The sequence below is a fragment of the Eucyclogobius newberryi genome, unplaced genomic scaffold (genome assembly GCF_026437365.1).
Source record: "Eucyclogobius newberryi isolate DKJ021-1_F unplaced genomic scaffold, fEucNew1.0.hap1 SCAF_8, whole genome shotgun sequence".
Classification (NCBI taxonomy): Eukaryota; Metazoa; Chordata; class Actinopteri; order Gobiiformes; family Gobiidae; genus Eucyclogobius; species Eucyclogobius newberryi.
The window spans coordinates 755,327-772,107 of record NW_027316500.1 but is presented as its reverse complement, the minus strand read 5'-3'; the positions used below and the strand labels follow the sequence as shown (position 1 = coordinate 772,107).

The following is a 16,781-nucleotide window of genomic DNA, read 5'->3' as shown; positions in this document are numbered from 1 at the left end:
TAAAAGGGCACCCAGCCGGTCTCGAACTCGCGTGAGGCGGAGCAGGGATCATCCACCCCGCACACGGCCAGACTTTGCCCGGCCAGGGAGCACCTTCTGCGGGTCGGAGGCTCCGGGTCGGAGCCCCTGGAGCCTGGAGCCCTCACCGGGCCCCGAACTCGGCTGCCGGAGGCAGTGCAGTGCCTCATGGATAAAAGGGCACCCAGCCGGTCTCGAACTCGCGTGAGGCGGAGCAGGGATCATCCACCCCGCACACGGCCAGACTTTGCCCGGCCAGGGAGCACCTTCTGCGGGTCGGAGGCTCCGGGTCGGAGCCCCTGGAGCCTGGAGCCCTCACCGGGCCCCGAACTCGGCTGCCGGAGGAAGTGCAGTGCCTCATGGATAAAAGGGCACCCAGCCGGTCTCGAACTCGCGTGAGGCGGAGCAGGGATCATCCACCCCGCACACGGCCAGACTTTGCCCGGCCAGGGAGCACCTTCTGCGGGTCGGAGGCTCCGGGTCGGAGCCCCTGGAGCCTGGAGCCCTCACCGGGCCCCGAACTCGGCTGCCGGAGGAAGTGCAGTGCCTCATGGATAAAAGGGCACCCAGCCGGTCTCGAACTCGCGTGAGGCGGAGCAGGGATCATCCACCCCGCACACGGCCAGACTTTGCCCGGCCAGGGAGCACCTTCTGCGGGTCGGAGGCTCCGGGTCGGAGCCCCTGGAGCCTGGAGCCCTCACCGGGCCCCGAACTCGGCTGCCGGAGGCAGTGCAGTGCCTCATGGATAAAAGGGCACCCAGCCGGTCTCGAACTCGCGTGAGGCGGAGCAGGGATCATCCACCCCGCACACGACCAGACTTTGCCCGGGGAAGGGCCACTCTGGCTGGGCATGGCCCCCACTGAGCACCCCCTGGAACCCCTGGAGCCCCCGGAGCACCTCCAGAGCCACCCCCACTCCTCCAGACTCTGCCCGGGGAAGGGCCACTCTGGCTGGGCATGGCCTCCGCCGAGCACCCCCTGGAGCCCCCGGAGCACCTCCAGAGCCACCCCCCACTCCTCCAGACTCTGCCCGGGGAAGGGACACTCTGGCTGGGCATGGCCTCCACTGAGCACCCCCTGAAGCCCCCGGAGCACCTCCAGAGCCACCCCCCACTCTCCCCAGACTATGCCCGGGGAAGGGCCACTCTGGCTGGGCATGGCCTCCACTGAGCACCCCCTGGAGCCCCCGGAGCACCTCCAGAGCCACCCCCCACTCTCCCCAGACTATGCCCGGGGAAGGGCCACTCTGGCTGGGCCTGGCCTCCGCCGAGCACCCCCTGGAACCCCTGGAGCCCCTCCAGAGCCACCCCCCACTCCTCCAGACTCACCCCGGGGAAGGGCCACTCTGGCTGGGCATGGCCTCCGCCGAGCACCCCCCTGGAACCCCTGGAGCCCCCGGAGCACCTCCAGAGCCACCCCCCACTCTCCCCAGATTCTGCCCGGGGAAGGGCCACTCTGGCTGGGCATGGCCTCCGCCGAGCACCCCCTGGAACCCCTGGAGCCCCTCCAGAGCCACCCCGCATTCCCCCAAACTCAGTCTGGGGACGGGCCACTCTTCCCCGGGTTGCAGGCTCTGGGACTCCGGGGATGACCACCGGGGACCAGGCCCTCCCTTCGAACCCGGGGACCCACACTTAAGCACCCCCACACGGGCTACACACCCTTGTTTCAGCCCCCTGGAGGTCCGTGCCCTTGGTACTATACCATGGAAGTCCGTGCTCTTGGTACTCCGACTGGAGTACCAAGGGAACGGCCCAGCACTCACCACAGAGGCTCGCGCCGGCCCCGGCCCACCTTTCGTCCCCGGGTACCCACACTTAAGCACCCCAACACGAGCTACACACCCTTGGTGCAGCCCCCTGGAAGTCCGTGCCCTTGGTACTCTGAGCCACTTTAAAAGATAAAAAGCACCAGGACCCCAAGGCCCTGGCTCCCCTGTCCCCTACACCACACTTGGAGGCAGGGCCCTTGCCCTCCACTGGCTGCCCCCGCGCCCAATGTACTCCATAACCGAAGAAGAGAGGGGGACCCGGAGGCCGGCCTACTAGGGTAACAGGTTTAATTTAGAGCCGGGGCTCTGGACCACAAATGCCAACAACCCCGCAGTGCGCAGGAGCCTTCGAAGCTGGATGAAACCAGAACGGGGCCCTACGATGGCGGTGACCAGCCAGTTGATAGCAAAGTGAGCCCTGGACAGGAGCTGCATTTGACAAACTCAGAGACGAGGAAGGGACCGGAGTCGGACCAAATATATCATCTGGCGCTGTGTCCAGCGTGAGGGTGAGCCAGCGCAAATCAGGACCACAAATGCCAACAACCCCGCAGTGCGCAGGAGCCTTCGAAGCTGGATGAAACCAGAACGGGGCCCTACGATGGCGGTGACCAGCCAGTTGATAGCAAAGTGAGCCCTGGACAGGAGCTGCATTTGACAAACTCAGAGACGAGGAAGGGACCGGAGTCGGACCAAATATATCATCTGGCGCTGTGTCCAGCGTAAGGGTGAGCCAGCGCAAATCAGGACCACAAATGCCAACAACCCCGCAGTGCGCAGGAGCCTTCGAAGCTGGATGAAACCAGAACGGGGCCCTACGATGGCGGTGACCAGCCAGTTGATAGCAAAGTGAGCCCTGGACAGGCGCTGCATTTGACAAACTCAGAGACGAGGAAGGGACCGGAGTCGGACCAAATATATCATCTGGCGCTGTGTCCAGCGTAAGGGTGAGCCAGCGCAAATCAGGACCACAAATGCCAACAACCCCGCAGTGCGCAGGAGCCTTCGAAGCTGGATGAAACCAGAACGGGGCCCTACGATGGCAGTGACCAGCCAGTTGATAGCAAAGTGAGCCCTGGACAGGCGCTGCATTTGACAAACTCAGAGACGAGGAAGGGACCGGAGTCGGACCAAAAATATGCGCCGGCCCTGCCCCCCGCCCCGCGCAGAGCCATCGGACACGTTGAGGCTGAAGGGGACTGGCGCAGAGCCCTTGGGCCCAGGGGCTAAGCGCAGCCATCATCCTTCAAGCCGCGCCTCCTGCTGCGCGGGGGTGAGTGACAATGGGCTCGGACTGTGGTTCCGTCGGACGCGTTGAGGCTGAAGGAGACTGGCGCAGAGCCCCTGTAACAGGGGCTAAGCGCAGCCATCATCCTCCAAGCCGCGCGTCCTTCAGTGCGGGGGTGAGTGACAGTGGGCCTGGACTGTTGTTCCACCGGACGCGTTGAGGCTGAAGGGGACTGGTGCAGAGCCCCTGTGCCAGGGGCTAAGCGCAGCCATCATCCTCCAAGCCGCGCGTCCTTCTGCGCAGGGGTGAGTGACAGTGGACCCGGACTGTGTTCCCACCGGACGCGTTGAGGCTGAAGGGGACTGGCTCAGAGCCCCTGGCACAGGGGCTAAGCACAGCCATCATCCTTCAAGCCGCGCGTCCTTCAGTGCGGGGGTGAGTGACAGAGGGCCTGGACTGTTGTTCCACCGGACGCGTTGAGGCTGAAGGGGACTGGTGCAGAGCCCCTGTGCCAGGGGCTAAGCGCAGCCATCATCCTCCAAGCCGCGCGTCCTTCTGCGCAGGGGTGAGTGACAATGGACCCGGACTGTGTTCCCACCGGACGCGTTGAGGCTGAAGGGGACTGGCTCAGAGCCCCTGGCACAGGGGCTAAGCGCAGCCATCATCCTCCAAGCCGCGCGTCCTTCAGTGCGGGGGTGAGTGACAGTGGGCCTGGACTGTTGTTCCACCGGACGCGTTGAGGCTGAAGGGGACTGGTGCAGAGCCCCTGTGCCAGGGGCTAAGCGCAGCCATCATCCTCCAAGTCGCGCGTCCTTCTGCGCAGGGGTGAGTGACAGTGGACCCGGACTGTGTTCCCACCGGACGCGTTGAGGCTGAAGGGGACTGGCTCAGAGCCCCTGGCACAGGGGCTAAGCACAGCCATCATCCTTCAAGCCGCGCGTCCTTCAGTGCGGGGGTGAGTGACAGAGGGCCTGGACTGTTGTTCCACCGGACGCGTTGAGGCTGAAGGGGACTGGTGCAGAGCCCCTGTGCCAGGAGCTAAGCGCAGCCATCATCCTCCAAGCCGCGCGTCCTTCTGCGCAGGGGTGAGTGACAATGGACCCGGACTGTGTTCCCACCGGACGCGTTGAGGCTGAAGGGGACTGGCTCAGAGCCCCTGGCACAGGGGCTAAGCGCAGCCATCATCCTTCAAGCCGCGCGTCCTTCAGTGCGGGGGTGAGTGACGGTCCCATCTCCGGAGACAAGGGGCCAGGCGCGGGGGAAGCCAGTCAGACTGAAGCCCCGCGCCTGGTGGGACCTCTGTCTCGGCCTCGCTTCCAACGTGTCCGGCGTGAGGTTAGCCGGAGCAAACCACAGCCGCAAAATGTAAACAAACCCGCAGTGCGCAGGAGCCTTCGAAGCTGGATAAAACCAGAACGGGGCCCTACGATGGCGGGTCTTGAGTGCCAATAGACCAAGCTCCTTGTCTGGTATACATAGAACCATGATTTGTACCATTTTCATGGTTGATTCACGGATGATCCCTGCTCCGCCTCACGCGAGTTGGACGGCTGGGTGCCTTTTATCCATGAGGCACTGCACTGCCTCCGGCAGCCGAGTTCGGGGCCCGGTGAGGGCTCCAGGCTCCAGGGGCTCCGACCCGGAGCCTCCGACCCGCAGAAGGTTCTCCCTGGCCGGGCAAAGTCTGGCCGTATGCGGGGTGGATGGCCCTGGGTCTGGGCGGCGCTAAGATCACGGAGCGGGTCACCTCCGCGTACAGCCCGTGGTCAGCGTGACACCGTGCTCTGCCCCGAGCAATCAGAGCAAACAGGAAGCTTCTGGAAGTGCCCGGGAGTCTGGTAAAATCAAGCCGAAAATAGACCCTCTCATGCCGGGTCTGAGCGGCACTTAGAGCCCGGAGGAGCGCGGAGCGCGGGGCTCCATTCAGAGGCTCCGTGATCCGCCTTACAACCAGCTCTCACCTCCGCGTACAGCCCGTGGTCAGCGTGACACCGTGCTCTGCCCCGAGCAATCAGAGCAAACAGGAAGCTTCTGGAAGTGCCCGGGAGTCTGGTAAAATCAAGCCGAAAATAGACCCTCTCATGCCGGGTCTGAGCGGCGCTTAGAGCCCGGAGGAGCGCGGAGCGCGGGGCTCCATTCAGAGGCTCCGTGATCCGCCTTACAACCAGCTCTCACCTCCACGTACAGCCCGTGGTCAGCGTGACACCGTGCTCTGCCCCGAGCAATCAGAGCAAACAGGAAGCTTCTGGAAGTGCCCGGGAGTCTGGTAAAATCAAGCCGAAAATAGACCCTCTCATGCCGGGTCTGAGCGGCGCTTAGAGCCCGGTGGAGCGCGGAGCGCGGGGCTCCATTCAGAGGCTCCGTGATCCGCCTTACAACCAGCTCTCACCTCCGCGTACAGCCCGTGGTCAGCGTGACACCGTGCTCTGCCCCGAGCAATCAGAGCAAACAGGAAGCTTCTGGAAGTGCCCGGGAGTCTGGTAAAATCAAGCCGAAAATAGACCCTCTCATGCCGGGTCTGAGCGGCGCTTAGAGCCCGGTGGAGCGCGGAGCGCGGGGCTCCATTCAGAGGCTCCGTGATCCGACGCTCACCTCCGCACCTCCGAACCATGACTTGACATTACGGCTGTGAAGGAGCCTTGGAAGCTGGATAAAACCAGAACGGGGCCCATCGATCGCGGTTCTCGTGTGCCCGTCAAACGAGCTCCTTGCCCTGTATCCGCACAACCAGGAAATGTACCTGTTTCGATTGCGAAAAACGTCATTCTCAAAAACCGCCCGCCCCTCCCTCCCAGCATTACCATTTTGCACATTCCGCGTGAGAGCAGCGTAAGAATTTCTCGGGAGCAGCGTGATTTAGCCCGGGAATTTTGAGCTGAACGCTTATTCCCACGAGCCCAAAAAACGACTAAGTCCAACGGTATATAGTGTACTATTGCCGAAAAACGACAGAGTCGCTCTGGTATAGTGTACTATTGCCGAAAAATGACAGAGTCTTTTCAGGTATAGTGTACTATTTCGGTTTTTACTCTAAGTCCCTCAGGGGCATATGGTGCTATACTATGATGGTCAGATCACCTCCAGGCCCCAGGGGAGTGCTTTTCTGGGGGCAAACAGTGCACTGATGATGGGGGATTATTTCATTTTGCTCATTTTGGTGTTTTTTCACATTTTAACCCATTTTCACCCCATTTGCTCACAACTTCATACTACGGCCCGGAAAAACGACAGAGTCGCTCGGGTATAGTGTACTATTGCCGAAAAATGACAGAGTCTTTTCAGGTATAGTGTACTATTTCGGTTTTTACTCTAAGTCCCTCAGGGGCATATGGTGCTATACTCTGATGGTCAGATCACCTCCAGGCCCCATTGGAGTGCTTTTCTGGGGGCAAACAGTGCACTGATGATGGGGGATTATTTCATTTTGCTCATTTTGGTGTTTTTTCACATTTTAACCCATTTTCACCCCTTTTGCTCACAACTTCATACTACGGCCCGGAAAAACGACAGAGTCCCTCGGGTATAGTGTACTATTGCCGAAAAACGACAGAGTCCCTCGGGTATAGTGTACTATTGCCGAAAAACGACAGAGTCCCTCGGGTATAGTGTACTATTGCCGAAAAACGACAGAGTCCCTCGGGTATAGTGTACTATTGCCGAAAAACGACAGAGTCCCTCGGGTATAGTGTACTATTGGCTGGAAGCTCGGTTTTTTTTCTAAGACCAGCAGGGGTATATGGTACTATATTCTGGTGGTCAGATCACCTCCAGGCCCCAGGGGAGTGCTTTTCTGGGGGCAAACTGTGCACTGATGATGGGGGATTATTTCATTTTGCTCATTTTGGTGTTTTTTCACATTTTAACCCATTTTCACCCCTTTTGCTCACATCTTCAAACTCGGGCCCTGATTACAAGTTCTGACCAAATGATGACAAACACGGTATTTATTATGTATTTTTTTCATTTTTTTTATTTTTCCAACTTATACATCCATCATTGGTGCCAGGCAGGTTGTGGAGAAAGCAGTGAAGAAAGGAGAGAGCCATCACAGAAAAGATGTCCATCCAGGGTCAAGGTACCCTGCACTTTTACATATCCAAATGACAGCATTTAAAGTTTTTTAGCGTATGGTATCTCTCGTTGCATGGAACCGCACAGAGGCCAACGCCACACTGACGGCACCTGTACTTTGTTTGCCGCCTGCCTTTGGTACGAGAGCGGTCAGAGCACACGGCGCAGTCTGGACGTCCCTCTGCTTGACAAAGCCAATGACGCTCTGTGAGTCTCTGTGGCATTTCACCCTCCGGTCTTGAGCGCCTTTCTTGTTTTTTGGAGTGATCAGCCAGTAATGCATCAATAATCTTCTGAATGTAAACCTTTAAAGGTTTGTGTGGGCCTGGAGTGGATTTGGTGTATATGATGTGTGAGTTGACAATACTTATGCTTATAATGGCATTGAATATGCGATGATACCATTTCCGGGACCTGTGTGGAAAGAGGTATGTCTTCATCCTCTGGTCAGCAATGTCCACTCCACCCATGTAGGCGTTGTACTGGTCGACACATACAGGTCTTTTGATGTCACGGAAGCCAGTGTCATCTGTCTTGGATCGGATCCTCCTCTGAACACAATCATTTCCATGGACTGTGGACAACATGGTGAGACGTTTAGTATCGTGCCAAGCACAAGCCAGGAGTTTTCCCTTTCTGCAAAAAACTGGGTCATCTCCTTTTTTCAGCTGTAAGACACTTTTACCAAGGCATTTTGGCATCCCCAACCTGGTAATCCTTACCGTCCCACACAGTCCAGTTTCCAAATCTGCTAATTCATTTGCAATTACAGGCGAGGTATAGTAACTGTCCATGTAAATCTCGTGTCCTTTGCCCGTAAAGGGAGAAACCAACTCACGGACAACTGCGTGTGTTGCACTGATGTTGCTTGCATTATTTTTGTACTGTCCAGTGTGCATTGACCAGCGCAAAACATACCCTGAACAGCTTTCACTCAGGGCATACACTCTATAGCCATATTTGTCAGGTTTATTCGGAGAGTAACATTTTAGTGAAGATCTCCCCTTGAAAGCTATTGTCATTTCATCTAAAGAAAGCTCCTTGATTGGACTGTAAACTGCTGCAAATTTGGGAATAATCAAATCTATTATTGGGCGGACTTTGAACAGTTTATCGTGCCCGGGCTCGCCTGTTCTCACATAATCATTATTGTTGACAAAATGAAAGAACGAAAGAATGATTTCAAATCTGTTTCTTGACATTACATTTCCAAATCCAGGCGTTTGTGTAAGCCAAAATGTTCCCCAGTAATCCTCGATTTCAGGTTTCTCAACAAGGCCCATGGAGAGATGCAAAGCGAAGAAAGCTTTCATTTCGGTGACTGATACATCATACCACTCAAGAAATCTTGAATGTGGCTTCAGAATCATAGGTGCCATACACTGATGTGCATATCTATTTGTCTCATCAGTAATGAAAGTCCAAAACTGATCGGTCAGAAAGAGTGACAGAATATCAAATGGATTAGCATCCGTCAGATCCATCTCTCCTGTGTAGCCAACTGGGTCTTCAAAAGGTTTGATCCATGCCTCAAATACCTCGACCTCTCTCAGCATGTCCCAGCTCTCATCCACCGGGCAAGTTTTACTGCAGCCACTGGTTCCACTGGTTCCTCGCCTCCGTCTGTCCTTTGCACCTGTCCGTTGTTTCGAAGTCCCTTCATCTCCACTTGGAAATCCATCGTCACTCTCGGGGAGATAATACCCTTCAGAGTCAGAATCTGCTGTAAATTGCATGCCACGTGTACTTCCTCCAGCCATTTTTTTCCTTACCGGATCTGCCCTGGATCATACCTGGCTAATAAAGGGAAGTTGCACCGAACCGACCAATGACTGAAGTGATTCATTTTCTACTATTATTTCATTAATTTCCTTGTACGGTAAAGTTGCATTTCTGCGACTTTGGCGCTTAAAGGGTTAGAATCTGGAGCTGGTTTTCTCATGACCAAGCTTATGATTCAACGCCTGGATTACAAAAGGCGTAAACGTTTCACCGCATTGCAAAAGAAACTCAAATGAAAAGCATTGACGTGTTGAAGGAATCCTTTGACTTGGAGAGACAGGACTTTTATAGGACTTATTATAAGCAAGAAATGAAACAAAGAAATGACCACTATAATCCTCTGACAGTAATCTTCGTTGAAGCCAATCAATCAGAACTTGCGAGGGGAATCATTTCTAAATGATCTCAATGCATTGGTAATCTGGACAACGTTCTGCTAAGTATATTCTAAACCAATAGGAACGAGAAGTGAACCTGGTTTTGTCTGACCAAGAGTGTGGAAATGTAGGAACAGCCCTGAGGAAGACCACAAAATCACTTGCCTGAAGGGGAAAAATATGTTTTTTTCACCACACCATGTCAAAGTGCCCATTATTCACAAGGAAATGCTAACTGCTGGAGAACCCAGCAGGCAAACCACTATCAGGTGTTTTGGGGCTGTGCTGTTGCTCAAAAATAATGGACTGAAATTCACAGGGCACTGCAGACTGTTTTTGACTTTGCCATCCCACTCAAATTTAAAACTATGTACTTGGGCCTCAACACTCCTGCCATGGACACAATAAATGGATACCCTTGGAACATATTTTTGGCTGTAGAGAAAAAGGCCATCACAAAGAAATGCTCGACACCAACCACGCCAACGATCAAAGACTTGACTGACATAGTAACAGACATTAGACATTGGATGAATGGAAAACAGTGACATTCAGGCTTAATTTGGATAAGCACTAATTTGATCGACTTTGGACCAAGTAGGACCCCTATTTTCATTTAAATGTGATTTTGTTTTTATTTTATGTTTAGTGCCATTTATGTTCTTTTTATTTAGATTTTTGCTCCCTGGTCGTGTCCTGTATTGTTTTATGTTTAATCGAAAGAAAAGAAAAAAGGACACACAGAACTAGTTCATTTTCTCGCTACGTTATGCCACACGTTTCGCTCCCTTGCCTAATTTGTCAATAAAGTAGCCGAAATAGCTCAGTTGGGAGAGCGTTAGACTGAAGATCTAAAGGTCCCTGGTTCAATCCCAGGTTTTGGCAGGTGTACCTGAATGTTAGTCTTTGCTCAAAAATACAATGAATAGGAATGCTGGGTCTTTTGGATATTTTGCGAGATCAGGACATAAATGGCCTGGAAAGGATCTATAAAACATAAACAGCATGCTTTCGTTGGAACATTGTTAGCATGAACATGTTTGGTAACATGTTTGGTTTTGCTGAATGTTGTACCCAAGACCTTCTGCGTGTAGGGCAGATGTGATGACCACCACACAATGAAACCATGAAGCAGAAGTTTGCCTACTTCAACGCTGCTCTCTTTGATATAGCCCAATGATCAAATGTCATACTTATTTTCAAAACGGGACATCCTGTAGAAAGGTGTGGTTCAACGGTATAGCGGTTAGCGCTCTGAATCCAGAGTTTTTCTTCATTTCTAATTGCAATTAGAGGGGTAACCCTTTTATGGGTATGTCAAGATTCTCGCCTCTGTGGCGCAATCGGCTAGCGCGTTCTGCTGGTAGGCGAAAGTTTGGTGGTTCGAGCCCACCCAGGGACGACTGCTCACCTTGCCAGAGCAAGCAAGAAATTCAATCCCAGAAGTAACCACTGTATGTAATTATGTAAGGAAATCATTACGGCGCTGGGGCTTCCTTGGTCAAAGGGCCTGTTTAGTAAAAAGGAAATGCCTACTCTTTTGTCTATGAAAAATATTTACAAGGACAGTAAAGCCCACAAGAAGAGCCCTCAAACCCATACCTTTCTCCCTCAAGTTTACTGCTGCTACACTTTGCATTAAGAGAGGGAAAAGTATTGCTGCACATCAAGATTGTTTGCACTGTTTGCACTCCTTGTTTCTCATTTTTTGGGCAAGGGATGATTGATGTAAAGACTTGTAGCTTTGGATCACCGTTATCCTTCCAAGCAGCAGTCTGCGGTTCCATGGTGTAATGGTTAGCACACTTTGAATCCAGCGATCCGAGTTCAAATCTCAGTGGAACCTTGAGTGCCCCGAGAGTAGTGTTACTCTTTTGAAAAAGTGCAGAAACATGAAGAATCTTTGGGTAAAATCTGTGCTTACGCCCTGAAAGGAGCTAACCAAAGCATACAAACTAAACAAAGCTGTTAAAATCTGGAGCTGGTTTTCTCATGACCAAGCTTATGATTCAACGCCTGGATTACAAAAGGCGTAAACGTTTCACCGCATTGCAAAAGAAACTCAAATGAAAAGCATTGACGTGTTGAAGGAATCCTTTGACTTGGAGAGACAGGACTTTTATAGGACTTATTATAAGCAAGAAATGAAACAAAGAAATGACCACTATAATCCTCTGACAGTAATCTTCGTTGAAGCCAATCAATCAGAACTTGCGAGGGGAATCATTTCTAAATGATCTCAATGCATTGGTAATCTGGACAACGTTCTGCTAAGTATATTCTAAACCAATAGGAACGAGAAGTGAACCTGGTTTTGTCTGACCAAGAGTGTGGAAATGTAGGAACAGCCCTGAGGAAGACCACAAAATCACATGCCTGAAGGGGAAAAATATGTTTTTTTCACCACACTGTGTCAAAGTGCCCATTATTCACAAGGAAATGCTAACTGCTGGAGAACCCAGCAGGCAAACCACTATCAGGTGTTTTGGGGCTGTGCTGTTGCTCAAAAATAATGGACTGAAATTCACAGGGCACTGCAGACTGTTTTTGACTTTGCCATCCCACTCAAATTTAAAACTATGTACTTGGGCCTCAACACTCCTGCCATGGACACAATAAATGGATACCCTTGGAACATATTTTTGGCTGTAGAGAAAAAGGCCATCACAAAGAAATGCTCGACACCAACCACGCCAACGATCAAAGACTTGACTGACATAGTAACAGACATTAGACATTGGATGAATGGAAAACAGTGACATTCAGGCTTAATTTGGATAAGCACTAATTTGATCGACTTTGGACCAAGTAGGACCCCTATTTTCATTTAAATGTGATTTTGTTTTTATTTTATGTTTAGTGCCATTTATGTTCTTTTTATTTAGATTTTTGCTCCCTGGTCGTGTCCTGTATTGTTTTATGTTTAATCGAAAGAAAAGAAAAAAGGACACACAGAACTAGTTCATTTTCTCGCTACGTTATGCCACACGTTTCGCTCCCTTGCCTAATTTGTCAATAAAGTAGCCGAAATAGCTCAGTTGGGAGAGCGTTAGACTGAAGATCTAAAGGTCCCTGGTTCAATCCCGGGTTTCGGCAGGTGTACCTGAATGTTAGTCTTTGCTCAAAAATACAATGAATAGGAATGCTGGGTCTTTTGGATATTTTGCGAGATCAGGACATAAATGGCCTGGAAAGGATCTATAAAACATAAACAGCATGCTTTCGTTGGAACATTGTTAGCATGAACATGTTTGGTAACATGTTTGGTTTTGCTGAATGTTGTACCCAAGACCTTCTGCGTGTAGGGCAGATGTGATGACCACCACACAATGAAACCATGAAGCAGAAGTTTGCCTACTTCAACGCTGCTCTCTTTGATATAGCCCAATGATCAAATGTCATACTTATTTTCAAAACAGGACATCCTGTAGAAAGGTGTGGTTCAACGGTATAGCGGTTAGCGCTCTGAATCCAGAGTTTTTCTTCATTTCTAATTGCAATTAGAGGGGTAACCCTTTTATGGGTATGTCAAGATTCTCGCCTCTGTGGCGCAATCGGCTAGCGAGTTCTGCTGGTAGGCGAAAGTTTGGTGGTTCGAGCCCACCCAGGGACGACTGCTCACCTTGCCAGAGCAAGCAAGAAATTCAATCCCAGAAGTAATCACTGTATGTAATTATGTAAGGAAACCAGGAAATCATTACGGCGCTGGGGCTTCCTTGGTCAAAGGGCCTGTTTAGTAAAAAGGAAATGCCTACTCTTTTGTCTATGAAAAATATTTACAAGGACAGTAAAGCCCACAAGAAGAGCCCTCAAACCCATACCTTTCTCCCTCAAGTTGACTGCTGCTACACTTTGCATTAAGAGAGGGAAAAGTATTGCTGCACATCAAGATTGTTTGCACTGTTTGTACTCCTTGTTTCTCATTTTTTGGGCAAGGGATGATTGATGTAAAGACTTGTAGCTTTGGATCACCGTTATCCTTCCAAGGAGCAGTCTGCGGTTCCATGGTGTAATGGTTAGCACACTTTGAATCCAGCGATCCGAGTTCAAATCTCAGTGGAACCTTGAGTGCCCCGAGAGCAGCGTTACTCTTTTGAAAAAGTGCAGAAACATGAAGAATCTTTGGGTAAAATCTGTGCTTACGCCCTGAAAGGAGCTAACCAAAGCATATAAACTAAACAAAGCTGTTAAAATCTGGAGCTGGTTTTCTCATGACCAAGCTTATGATTCAACGCCTGGATTACAAAAGGCGTAAACGTTTCACCGCATTGCAAAAGAAACTCAAATGAAAAGCATTGACGTGTTGAAGGAATCCTTTGACTTGGAGAGACAGGACTTTTATAGGACTTATTATAAGCAAGAAATGAAACAAAGAAATGACCACTATAATCCTCTGACAGTAATCTTCGTTGAAGCCAATCAATCAGAACTTGCGAGGGGAATCATTTCTAAATGATCTCAATGCATTGGTAATCTGGACAACGTTCTGCTAAGTATATTCTAAACCAATAGGAACGAGAAGTGAACCTGGTTTTGTCTGACCAGTTTGTTAGCCTAGCTACAGTGCTGAAAAGGAATTTAGTGTTACTTTTGTTGACTTCTATTAGATTTGAATAATATCTGGTTTGGGCCTTACGCAGAGCCTGCTTATAGGACAGCAGGCAACTTTTCCATGCTTTTAGGGATTCTTCGGTGTGAGAGCGACGAAATAATCCCTCTAACTTTCTAACTCTTTGTTTATGTGAACGCAGTTCTTGGTTGTACCATGGGGAGGCGCTTTGGCCTAATGACCTTCTGTTTTAACGGCGCGACAACGTCAAGAGCAGACTTCAGAGAATTCATGGTCAAGTCGACAAATTGATCACTTAAACTGGGACTAAAGCTGTTCTCAGCAGGATCACATGACATGTCACTGAATATTGGCTCTATTATTTCTTTGAATTTTGAGATAGATTTTTCAGATATTGTCCTTTTCATTATAACTTTATTTTGTGGGACTGGATGATCTTTAAGAATAAACTGAAAGGTAATTAGGAAATGATCTGACAATATAGGGTTTTGAGGGAGGACAATGAGGTCACTAATCCAGAGTATTCTTGTGAGTGTGAGTCGGTTTATTTACATTCTGAGTGAAACCAATGCTGTCTAACAAGGCGCTGAAGGCATTACTGAGAGCGTCATCACTCATGTTCACGTGGATATTAAAGTCTCCAGCTATAACTATTTTATCCCAGGCTAACACTAAGTTTGATATAAAGTCAGAAAACTCTGTTAAAAACTCTGAGTAGGGACCAGGAGGTCGGTAGATAACTATGAACAAAACTCCTTTTTGGTTTCTCATATTTGGACATGTGATCGACAGCATAAGGCTTTCAAATGAGTGAAATGCATTGTTAGTTTTAGGGCTCATGAGTAGGCTTGAGTGTGAGATCACTGCCACACCACCACCTCGGCCTGTGCTCCTGGCAGTCTGAAAGTTAACATGGGTGGGTGGGGTGGACTCATTTAGTCTGACGTAGTCGTCTTGTTGAAGCCACGTTTCAGTTAGAGCTAGAAGATCTATGTTATAGTCACTAATTAATTCATTAACTAAGAGCGATTTGGAGGAAATTGCTCGAATGTTTAGCAGTCCATATTTTACGTGTTTATTCATTTGTATATTTGTGTCATTTGTGATTGTTATTTTCCTTAAGTTATTTGGTCTGACGCCTGAAATATTTTTTCTGAGATGTGACTTTTTGGCATTATTTGTACGAGGAACACGAGGGACACACACAGTCTCTATCTGTCTTGAATCTGAACACTTCACATGTAACAGAACAGGCGAGAGTTCAGCGACAGAGGAGCGTCTTAAACTGCTGCTCTGCGCCCGGGGCTCATCCCTAGATGGTCACTTAACACGACTAAGAGTATCGGTCAAATTCCGAACTAATAGGGATGTACCCTCCGAAGTCGGATGGATGCCATCCCTGCGTATGAGCCCAGGCTTTCCCCAAAACGCACTGCAGTTATCAATAAAGACAACGTTGTTTTGAGGGCACCATCTGGATAACCAGTTGTTGAATGCTGAGAGACGGCTGTACAATTCAGCATTGATCCAATTGGGCAGGGGACCAGAAAATATTACAGTGTCTGACATCGACTTTGCTAGGTCACACACCGCGGCTACTTGAACTTTGAGCACCTCTTTAAACCTTGTTGAAAGAATTAGAGGACTGAATGAAAGATAGGTACGCTGTAGCTATTGAACACAATATGAGCTCAACAGATGAAGCTTTTATTTCAGTAAGCAAGAGGGGCACAGTAAAGTCATGGAGCTTTAAAGCACCAACAGCATGCTCAAAGTCAATGAGAGTTTGCACGAAACACACAGCTGGTTTCACTGGGGATCGAACCCAGGACCTTCTGCGTGTAAAGCAGATGTGATGACCTCTACACAATAAAACCACAGAGCATGTGCCTGCATCCTACATGGCTGCTCTCTTTGATTTGCCCTGTTGAGTAAATTGGCTGTTTCTTGGAACAAACTTGGAGCAAAGCCTAAACGATACAAAGATAACGTGAAGTCACCTAAAATACAGCTCACAAACAGATTTTTACCACTTTCAGAGATGGAATCAAATGAAAAAAGGAAAGATGACGTGGCCAAAATACAGCGAGGAGGATCTGTGCCAGGAGCCAAGGTCACGCAGATTGTTTTGGTTGGAGACGGCGCGATAAGTCACGTGACGCATGAAAAGATAAACACACATTCTTTTCCAAGCGCCACTGTTTCTGAGATAACGTCACTCCTTCCAAATATTATGGCTAAGCATGGAGGAGCTAAACAGCTGATTGTGCACGTGGGTGCAGTGGACATGCGGCGGGAACAGACTGAAGTTTTGAAAAAAGACTTCTTGAAGTTATTCGACGTGCTTGATGAAATGGAAATCAAAACATTCATAAGTGGGCCTATTCCAAACATCGACAGGAGGATAAACAAGTTTAGCCGGCTTCTTCAGCTGAACACATGGCTGTCCAAAGAGTGTGCCCCGAGAGGACTACACTACATTGAGAACTTCTATCTTTTCTGGAAACGAGAGGACCTGTTTAAGAGAAATGGCCCCCACCTATGCAGAGATGGAGTGAGGGTGCTGACAGAGAACCTGCTCCACGCTCTGAGGCATTGGACTGGGCCTGGACAGGGTCCTGAGCAGATAGTTAGAGAAGAGAGGAATGAGAGAAGAATTCCTGCTCCATCAGCCAGAGACCGAGCCAATGTTTCAACATCAAAAGCACCACAACCTCAGCCTCCACCAAAGGATTCATCAGCAGCTGCTCCACCACCAGCAGCAAAGGATTCAGCTCCAGCTGCTCCACATTCACCTCCACCGCCTCCAGAAAAGGAACAATTTTCAAAGGCCTTGGACCCATCTGTGACAAGCCCAACAACATCCCTGTCAACGCCCCTGCCTTCACACCAGCCCTGGGTTCCCCCTGCAACATCTACTCCCACTAAAGATTCATCATTCTCCTTCTCATCTCCACTCTCACC

General features: G+C 50.2%; 3 non-coding genes across 3 annotated transcripts; 2 read left to right on the top strand and 1 right to left on the bottom strand.

Annotated features, from left to right (window-relative positions):
* The first annotated feature begins 10,059 nt into the window (after positions 1–10,059).
* trnaf-gaa (transfer RNA phenylalanine (anticodon GAA)) lies at positions 10,060–10,132 on the top strand. The gene has a single exon. It is a non-coding gene; the product is annotated as a tRNA-Phe (tRNA).
* A 2,138-nt stretch (positions 10,133–12,270) lies between these two features.
* Positions 12,271–12,343, top strand: trnaf-gaa (transfer RNA phenylalanine (anticodon GAA)). Its single transcript has one exon. It is a non-coding gene; the product is annotated as a tRNA-Phe (tRNA).
* A 3,278-nt stretch (positions 12,344–15,621) lies between these two features.
* trnav-uac (transfer RNA valine (anticodon UAC)) lies at positions 15,622–15,694 on the bottom strand. The gene has a single exon. It is a non-coding gene; the product is annotated as a tRNA-Val (tRNA).
* Between the last annotated feature and the right edge of the window lie 1,087 nt (positions 15,695–16,781).